Source organism: Pinus tabuliformis, chromosome 7, assembly GCF_031772625.1.
Source record: "Pinus tabuliformis cultivar Carrire ecotype Pingquan chromosome 7, CPIR1, whole genome shotgun sequence".
In the NCBI taxonomy this organism is placed as follows: domain Eukaryota; kingdom Viridiplantae; phylum Streptophyta; class Pinopsida; order Pinales; family Pinaceae; genus Pinus; species Pinus tabuliformis.
Window position 1 is genome coordinate 1,797,620,539 of NC_142293.1, and position 10,373 is coordinate 1,797,630,911.

General features: G+C 36.9%; 1 pseudogene; it reads right to left on the reverse strand.

Moving 5' to 3' along the window:
- Positions 1 to 530: 530 nt before the first annotated feature.
- Positions 531 to 9,103, reverse strand: LOC149255527 (putative sucrose-phosphate synthase 3; annotated as a pseudogene).
- Between the last annotated feature and the right edge of the window lie 1,270 nt (positions 9,104 to 10,373).

The window sequence follows — 10,373 nt, forward strand, 5'->3', positions numbered from 1 at the left end:
ATTAGAGGATCAAATGCAAACACTTTGATTCTAATAGAATGAAGCATATAAATTTTTTATGAAACAATTAATGCAATAGATAAAATGAATCTAAGAGATGAAAAGTTTCCAGTGGAATGAACTACATTCATAATCTCTTGGATGATAATGGTTTCTCTACTAACAAGGGGTTCTCCAAAAGAATAATACCAATCCACTTCAATCACAAATATACACTTTCTTTTCCTGAGAAGTAGGTTCCTTGAAGAAACTAAGTTAATACTATGTTCTATACTTTGTGTTTCCTTTGAATTCACCTCATTTGTCTTCGCAATTTAGATTGATTGTCTTTAAGTCTTCTCTAAGATGATCCTAATGTGATCGGAAATACCTCCCATGTTCTCTTCATTTTTGAGAATTTTATCAAGATCAAAGGGGCTATTAAGTGAACTAGAGCGAGAAGGCCTATCTACATCAAATGAGAGCCGAAGAGATGTATCAGGGGAATCCTTGAATGAACCACCATTTGATTTGGAATCAATATTTTCATTTTAGTCATTTTCACTTCGCCATTGCAGGTATCTCATTATACATTGGGAGATTCTTAAAAAATATATTTTGCAATGTTGTGGCCAAGAATACAGATGAATGTTCTACAGACTATTTTTCTTGCATTCATCCTAGAGATTCTTATCAGCTACTCGTTATTATGGAGATATATTAACATACCATTATTCAACATATGCACAACAATAAACCAATTTGTGTGATCAATCACATGGAAGATCCAATCAAAATTTTATATTAGATAGAAGAATTTTAAATATACTCGTTGAATGTCTATAGGTCCTCCTTTATTTGGGGAGACCATAGGTAATCCATGTGCAGTGCCCGCATTAGAAAAAACTGGAAGCATGACATGTGTTACTCTTTTTGCACAACCAAAAATTCTTTAGATCAAATTTCTAGTGTGAAATTATAGAAGGCTTCTTTTGAAGTTATTTGGTAAATTTGGAGAACATAACCTTGAAAACACTACCAAAACCGAGACATTATATTTCTTCCTTATGATGAAAGAATGCCTTGAAAAATGGAATGAAATTCACTATTTTGTCACTGAATGCTTCTCTCTAAAATGCTCCATAACTAAACGGAGATAAAAAATTATACTTTGATGCAAATATTGCTCTTTTTTGGATACATATATATGCATACATATACAAAAATACACACACATATATAAAATTGAGATTTGCAACAATACTGAGAAGAAAATATACCAGTGATCGATGCAACCTTTCATATATCATGCCTCTAAATGAAAAAGAAATGATATTCTTTTAAATCTAGAAGATACGTATGTTTCAAGTTTTGATATTATGACCATTTTGTTTAGTTCTGGAGCATTTCAAAGAGAAGCATTCAAGTATGTATTTATATGAAAGAAACTAATATATATTGAATTCTTATATTCAAAATACTCCAAAACTACCAGAATGGTCATAATATCAAAACTTGATACATTTGTATCTTCTTGAAATTTTTTCATTTTGAAGAAAATAATAAAAAACAGAGGTTGTTCAAGCTACCTCAATGAGAGTCAAAACAAAGGGTTCCACTAGGGCCAGATTGATGGAAACACCCTGAACACACAAACATCATCATCTCAGAATTACAAAGACAATATTTGTTCTTATTTTTGTTTCACCCACACCAATTGTAGTTCAAATTTTCAGTCTATTAGAAGTGAAATAATGGATAGTTTATTTTATAGTTTGACGTGAGCTTTTATAAAACCTTGGTCTTTTCTGTAATCCTATATATATCAACAACATTTGATTGTTCGTGATGTTTAGGATATGCCACTTCTCCATATAGATCATATTTGTTAATAAGCTTCAGGACAATGGTCAACACACTGACACTTGTTGCAGACATTTGATCAATATCATCTTGAATTCCCATGATCAACATCTACAATTTTGAAATGGATAACTAAAATATCAACTATCAACTTATCAAATAAGGGCAAAGCCGCAAAACATACCTCTAAAGAAAAAGATAAATTGAGGAACCAAGAAAAGACATACCAAGTTTTCCAGCTTCCTCAATTTGATACATTCACCAAATGCCTTGACTTAAGTGGTCATATTCTTCTTGGGATTAGTTCAAGCAAGAGCCAAAATTATGGGCTTTGAAGGATTATCAAAAATTGTGGTATCTAAAAATACAAATTGTTATTATGCCTCTCATATGTGGAATGATGGATATAATTTTTCTAGTTTGTGAAATCTTCAATGGTGAAAGGGAATTAAACCTCGCCCTACTACTTACCCCACCCACGTAAAGGAGACTTGGGTAATTAAATAGAGTCGTTATCTGAATCATTGTATGAATTCTAATCTTGCACTACAACATTGCTGAAGTCCATTCCAGGAGGTATAACATACAAAAAAGCATATATATGTAAAAAAAACCCCACCACCTAAATGTCGTGTACTTTTTTGACCTAAGAACTCATAGAGTAATTATCAATGAAGAATAGGATTTCCACATTTGATAATGAAATGTTGATTTTTGGTAGAATCAAATGTGACCTAGCCATGAAAAATGGTGGAGAGGCTAAGGCACATGAGATCTCCCAGACCCAGAAATCGTTTGGAGAAATTTCACCGGATGAAGAGATATTAAAATAATTAATATTTGTAATGATACCCTAAGTCTAAACTTAGGAAAATTAAAATATTAATGTATATTAATTTAATATGGGTGAGATAGTTCTAAATAACGAGGATCAAGCGAGATCTAATATTAGCTATTGATTAGGGACTTAATCTCAGTCGTTGAATCGTCAACAGGAAAAGTATAAGAGGAGGCTTGAGGGTCAATTGGAGATACACCAAGATAGATCAAGAATTTGATTTTCTGGGGTTGGGTTTGCTGAGGAAATTGAGTGAGTGATCAGTTGTAGTGAGGGGCAGTTCAACAAGGGATTTTGATCCAAAGTTGAAGAATACACATCAGAGAGGCAACACAGAGCCTAGGAGGGCAGATGCAAAGGCTAAGGAGCCTAGCGCAGAGGACGCATAGGGTCGTAGAGGATGATGCAGAAGTTGAAGAGGGCTTCAGAGGCAGCACTGAGAGTGTCTTTGGGGCAGATTGGGACTTGATCAGTTTATGCGGAGCCTAGAAAGGGTGACACAGTTCTAGAGGAATGCTTGGAGCACCTTTCCTTGGTAAAGTAGAAGGAACAATCATAATCACTGTGGGGTTGATCATCTAATTGCTGATTTTCCAGAATATTTATCTCTGGATAGAGAAACTACTGCCGAGGATATTCTCTGAAGGGTGAGCCATTTCTGGCACCCTAGTTGTATTCAGAAATCTTCTTAATAATAAAACACTCATATATGCTACATTGGTTTTCCCGAATTGGGTTTTTCTGGGAACGATTGTCCAAAAATAACACTTTCCCTTGTGTTGTCTCAGTTTATTTTAGTTTTTGATATGTATATTTGTGAAGGCTACAATTGTGTTTACTTCGATGTTTATGTTATTAAATAACTTGTTAATGTAAAGAACAAGTAGGAGATAATAAACCAGTTATTACAATAGGGGTTTCTGATGTGTTAGATTCAGAAATTTTCACATGGTATCAGAGGGATTGCAAATCAAAGAGGACTGAAGACACCAACCGAAGAAATATGAAAATTTGCAGCAGAGAAGCAGCTATCTTGAGAGACATCATTGTTCCAGGGCTAAAGAGGCAAGAGGAGGAGTGACACAGTGCAAAGAGGGTGACACAGAGACTCATGCAGAGGTTACATCAGCATTCTGAGCTAGGAGAAGGGCTAGGGCAGAAGCAAAGAGGGGCAGAACATGCTCACGTAGAGCCACGACATCCTTCTTAGCCAGGAAGGATTGACGCAGTTGGTTGAGAGGAGTAGATTCAGCCCAAGCCGTGATTGCACAGAGCTTGAAGGGCTCAGATTCTTCAATTTCCGAGGCTAAGGGAGTTGTGCAGATTGTGATTTGAGGAGATGGTGAGACGTTGTTTCTGTTTGTGAAAAATAATGTCTAAGGGGACTGAACCAAGGTAGAGGGAAGCACTACATCAATAGATTTCTAGCCAATAAATCTAAATCCGAGATGCAGCAGAAAAGGAGAATTGGAGAGGAGTGATTTGACAATTGCCCAAAGGATTTCCAGGAGGGAAGTTGAGACTTAAAGGGAATCTAGAAGAGGAGCAGAGATGGAAGTAAAGAGATTGAGGGATCAGGACAGATTGGACAGGGCTTCTAATTTTGTCATCTAGAAGGCCAATATCATGGCAATCTTGGATAAACATCGCATCAAGGACTATGCCTTGAAAACCGTAGCTGTCCTAGTTGATCCTGATGCAAATGAGAAGTATGAGGAGGCCATGGCGAAGGTTAAATGAATGATCCTAGATGGGGTCATGGATCATGTAATACCACATATTGATGAGAATTCAACAGCAAGGGAGATGTGGGAGACCCTGACCACCTTATACCAGGGCTCTTCCATGCAGTAGAAGATATTATTGGAGAATTGGGTGAGGTCACATCAGATGCAGAAAGGAGAGGAGATAGATCACTTCCTTCTCAAGTTGCAAGGAATTCGAGACCATCTTACTTCCATGGGGTCTACACTGGATCCAGAGTTTATGGTCAGGACTACTCTGAATGCAGTCTCCAAGGACTGGACGACGTTTTTCCAAAGCATTTTGGGTAGCACGACTCTCCCCAGTTGGCAGGAGATGTGGGAAACTTTTAGACAGGAAGAGATCAGGAGGTTGACCAAGGCAGGGAGTAGCGGTAAGGGAGTTTGAGTCAAGAAAGAGGAGGAGAAGGATGTGGCTCTAGCATCATCGAGACAACAGGGGATTTAGAAGAGGAAGAAGAAAGATATCTCCAAGGTCAAGTGCGTCAACTGTGGGGAGTTGGGAAATTATTCGTCTCAGTGCCCAAGGAAGAAATGAAAGGGAGAAACTTCCGACTCTAAGGCAACTCCAGCAAAGGTAGAGAAGGATTTCGAGACTAATGAAGATTTTTCCATGAGTGCTCATGCACCTCTAGAGAAGAGGTGGGGAGACATTGAGTTGTAGTCGAGAGGACTGCATGCAGGGGCAGGATCCTTAAGGTGCCCAAACCCTTGGATCACATACGGCTACATAAGCCTCTAACGACATTAGCATGATGACAAATGTCGGGTGGAGCAAGGTGTAATGGAGTGGCAAGGTAGTACTAGAGTGCAGAAGTATGCAGCAGCGCAATGGAGGTTGAAGCAGTGCGAGAAGCACAAAATTGTTTGCAACGGCACAGTGGTAGTAGAGGGAGCATAGGATTGCAGCTGAGGTAGCTTCCAGACTGACCAAGATGTCAGTGTTTGGGTGAATTTAGTTACTTACTTCTTGGTAATTGAGTTTTAGTGCAACAGTTAGCAGTGGCAGTGCTATGGGAAACATGATGCAACATGTTGAGAGAGAGTTGCAGTACAAATGTAGCAGTGACAGTGCTATGGGCAGCATGATGCAGCATGTTGAGAGGGAGTTGTAGTACAGATGTAGCAGTGGCAATGGTAGTGTCATGGGCAGAAATACAAGAAGCAACAATGTAGTGGATGTGGGGCAGTAGGCCAAGCATCAACACAAGTACTAATGCGGAGGATCAATGTGATGTTTCTATGGTGAAGCATTACTAGAGCACATTCCTCACTAAGAGGGAGTGTTGATTTTTGGTTTCATTGGATGTGATCTAGCCATGAAAATTGGTGGAGAGGCTAAGGAACATGAGATCTCCAAGGCCTAGAAATTGTTTGGAGAAATTTCACCGAGATGAAGAGATATTAAAATAATTAATATTTGTAATGAGACCCTAAGTCTAAACTTAGGAAAATTAAAATATTAATGTCTATTAATATAATATGGGTGAGAAAGTTCTAAATAATGAGGATCAAGTGAGATCTAATCTTATTCGTTGATTAGGGACTTAATATCGGCCATTGAATTGTCAACAGGAAAATTATAAGAGGAGGCTTGAGGGTCAGTTGGAGATACACCAAGAGAGATCAAGAATTCAATTTTCTAGGGTTGGGTTTGCTGAGGAAATCAAGTGAGTGATTAGCTGTAGTGAGGGGCAGTTCAACAAGGGATTTCAATCCAAGGCTGAAGAATACATATCAGAGAGGCATCAAAGTGTCAGAAGAGGCAGCACAGAGCCTAGGATGGTTGACGCAAAGGCTAAGGAGGCCAACGCAGAGGACGCAAATGGCTATAGAGGCTGACGAAATAGTTGTAAAGGCTGACGTAGAAGTCGAAGAGGGCTTCAAAGGCAGCAATGGGAGTGTCTTTGGGGCAAACTGGGATCTAATCAACTGACACAGAGCCGAGGAAGGGTGACGTAGTTCTAGAGGAATGCTTGGAACACCTTTCGCTGTCAAAGTCACGATGGGGTTGATCATCTGGTTGTTGATTTGCCGGAATATCTATCTCTAGATAGAGGTACTACTGCCAAGGATATTCTCTGAAGGGTGAGCCATTTCTGGCACCCTAGTTGTATCCAGAAATCTGCTTAATAATAAAACCCTCATATATGTTGCACCGGTTTTCCGAATTGGGTTTTTCTAGGGACGATTGTCCAAAAATAATAGTGTCCCTTATGTTGTCTCAATCTATTTCAGGTGTTGATCTGTATATTTGTGAAGGCTTCAATTGTGTTTACTTCGAAGTTTATGTTATTAAATAACTTGTTAATGTAAATAAAAAGTAGGAGATAGCAAACCAAATATTGCAGTAGGGGTTTCTGATGTGTTAGATTCAAAAAATTTCACATGAAAAACACTATCTACACAGTTAAATAAGCATATGGGTAAATCTCTAGGTAAAAAATTGATAAAAAAAATGCAATTTAATTTCAATAGGAGTGTCATTCTTTGCACTCACTGCCATTTGAAGCATGTAACAACCATATCAATGGACACCACTCTTTTCACGATGTCTGAGCTTTCTATTCAATCCAAAATCAAAACCATGATGCATGCCCCATCATTCTTCAATTTTTTTCCTTGTACTTATGACCACAAGCTCAGCAAAATTAAGGCACAATTCTTCAGCTTGAATCGTATGCATGATCTTGTATGTTGCATTGATATCTTCCTTGGAATGAAATTAGTGTTTCAATAACTGTTCTAGTTTATTTTGGCCTAGAGAATGACCTGTCAAAACCATTGGAATGTTCAGAGTACTAAAAAGAAGGCAAAAAACACCCCTGCATCTACATAGTGGCCATGGATTACATAAGTCCATACATTTATGCCTTCTCTAATCAGATCTCCCAATGCCTTGGAAATATTAACAACAGGACCCAATGTTCCATATACAAACTCTGGAATTTATTTCCATAATAATTCTTCCTAAATATACTTTTCTTTACGTCCATAAGGGATTCAAACTATGTATGCCCCTCCACTCTCTAGAATGTTGTCATCTTGATTAGAACTCAAAATTTTTGTTGGCTCTCCATTGCTAGAATCCACTTTAGGAGAACAGATTAGGCATGTTAGCAAGTCCACTCTATAAACTTTTGGAATTTTTGCAAGTGATTTTCCAAACTCTACAACATATTTCACCTGCATGAGAAATGAACACATGTTTAACTTTTTGGTAATCCAATTATACTCCTAGCAACATAAGGTAATCATGCTTTGATCCCCTACTTTTCTAAATGTTTTTGTGAGAAAATTGAGTGCAACTATTCAACATTGTAGAAACAGGTGAAGATAAATGCAAATAATAGAAAGATTTTGTAATAAATTTACCTGTCCACTTGTAATGGAATCACGACCAAGTTTCATATTCTCCCCTAGGACCTGACAATGAAAATTAGCATATTAATCACAAATAGGAGAATTAGCAAAGTAAAATTTTCTATGAGGATTTTTAGATCTAACACTTCCATTCTCAGTATGGAATATTGGACAAAGAAAAAGAAGAGAAAATTGACTGCAAAAGAAATATAAAAGAAAAAAATTCAAACCTAAAATAATCTTCTCTTCTCATCGTAAGTGTTGTTTTGCTACAATTACAAAATATAATATGGGTAAATCCCTAGGTAACAAATTGACAAAAAATAAATTTAATTTCAATAGGAGTTTCATTCTTTGCACTCACTGTCATTTGAGGCATGTAACAACCATGACAATGGGCACCATGATTTTCACGATGTCTGAGCTTTCTATTCAATCCCAAATCAAAACCATTATGCATGCCCCATTGTTCTTCAAATTTTTTCCTTATACTTGTGACCACAAGATCAACGAAATCAAGGCACAATTCTTCAGCTTGAATCCTACGCATGATCTTGTATGTTTCATTGATATCTTCCTTGGCATCCAATCCATGTTTCAATAACTATTCTAGTTTGTTTTGGCCTAGAGAATGTCCTGTCAAAACCATTGGAATGTTCATAGTACCAGAAAGAAGGCAAACAATACCCTTGCATCTACATAGTGGCCATGGATTACATAAGGCCATACATATATGCTTTCTCTAATCAATTCTCCCAATGCTTTGGAAATATTAATAATATGACCCAGTGTTCCAACTACAAACTCCGGAATACTAATTATTTTTTAATAAATTTTTCTTTGTGTGCACAAGGGATTCAAACTATGTATGCCCCTCCACTCTCTAGAATGTCTTCATCCTGATCAGAAGTCAACATTTTATTTGGCTCTCCATTGCTAGAATCCACTTTAGGAGAACATATTAGAGATGTTAGCAGGTCCACTCTATAAACTTCTGAAATTTTTGCAAGTGCTTTTTCAAACTCTACAACATATTTCACCTACATGAGAAACGTACACATGTTTTACTTCATGGTAATCCAATTATACTCCTAGTGAAATAAGGTAATCTTGCTTTGATCCCCTACCTTTAAAAATGATTTTGTGAGGAAATTGACTGCAACTATTCAACATTGTGGAAACAGGTGAAGACAAATACAAAAAATAGATTTTGTAATAAATTTACTTATCCACCTGTATCGGAATCATGACCAAGTTTCATATTCTCCCCTCCTACCAAGCCATACAAACTGGATAATTAATCACAAACAAGAGAATAAGAAAAGTATTTTTTTCTATGAGGATTTCTAGATCTAACACTTCTATGCTCAGTATGGAATATTGGACCAAAAAAAAGAAGAGAAAATTGACTATAAAAGAACTATAAAAGAAAAAATTCAAACCTCAAATAAGCTCCTCTTCTCATCGCAAGTGTTGTTTTTCTACAATTACAAAATATAATGATTTCATTTTATGTTTGCATTCACTTACATGAAGTCATTCCCTCAACCTTTATTGTTAGGAGACAAGTTCAGTTCACACTAAATCTCCTCCAAGAATTGTGTAGCCAAGCCCAATGAGGCATGGGCATTCTCTGAAGGGCATTATCAAGGTTTGCATCACTCCTAGATAATGACAAATAGAGAGGGAGATACTCTTCTCCCTCTTCCACCTATACTTAAGCCAGGTCCTCACATTCCTATCGTTTTCCCTCCTCTTCCTTACCTAGATCCTACTACTTTCTCTTTCTTTATCATTTATTTCTTTTCCTTTTTGCTAACTTTTTAGCATCTAGGCATGTTCACACTGTCATAATCTATTGACATCTGGTTTCCCTCTCTATATTGAAATATTTGTTGATCATTTGTTAAAAATTCATAATACTATCTTATCTTAATTCACATAGCCTTTCAGACTAATAATCTTTTGTCTACTATAGTGGTCACATTGTTTATGTAGTTTTCACCCCTGACAAAAATGTGTTTTCCCAACCAATTGGCTAGGGAAAATTTCCATACTGCTTCATAGAAGTTATGATTTTCAACATGGTATTAGAGCCAAGTGTTGAGGTTGGTTGGCAGTGGCTAAGAGGCCAGAAACAAAGCATGGCTTAAGGGGAGGAGGATGTTCAAGGGAGCAATCTGCATTTTGATATTGCAAAGGTAAGTTTACTAGTACACTGGCACGATATGAGCATGCCTAGTACCCCAGAGTGTATGAGACACTAAACTATTAAATTCCTTAGCATGGATCCATTAAACAAAGAACCTAATGGATAAATCCTAAAACAATAAGAAGAACTAGATGTATCTAATCAAATGAATTGAGTTCTAGGTTTTATCAAAGGTGAATATTAAACTAGCACAAACTCATCTAACCATAGGTCTAGTTCCAATCAGTACTAAACCCAACTATTATATAGCTTTATTTTGAATATGTACGAGTTCAGTGTTTAATATTTTCACCATCTAGGTACATGAAACATGCACCAAAGGTTGGAAACCTCAAGATGCATATCAAAACTTGGT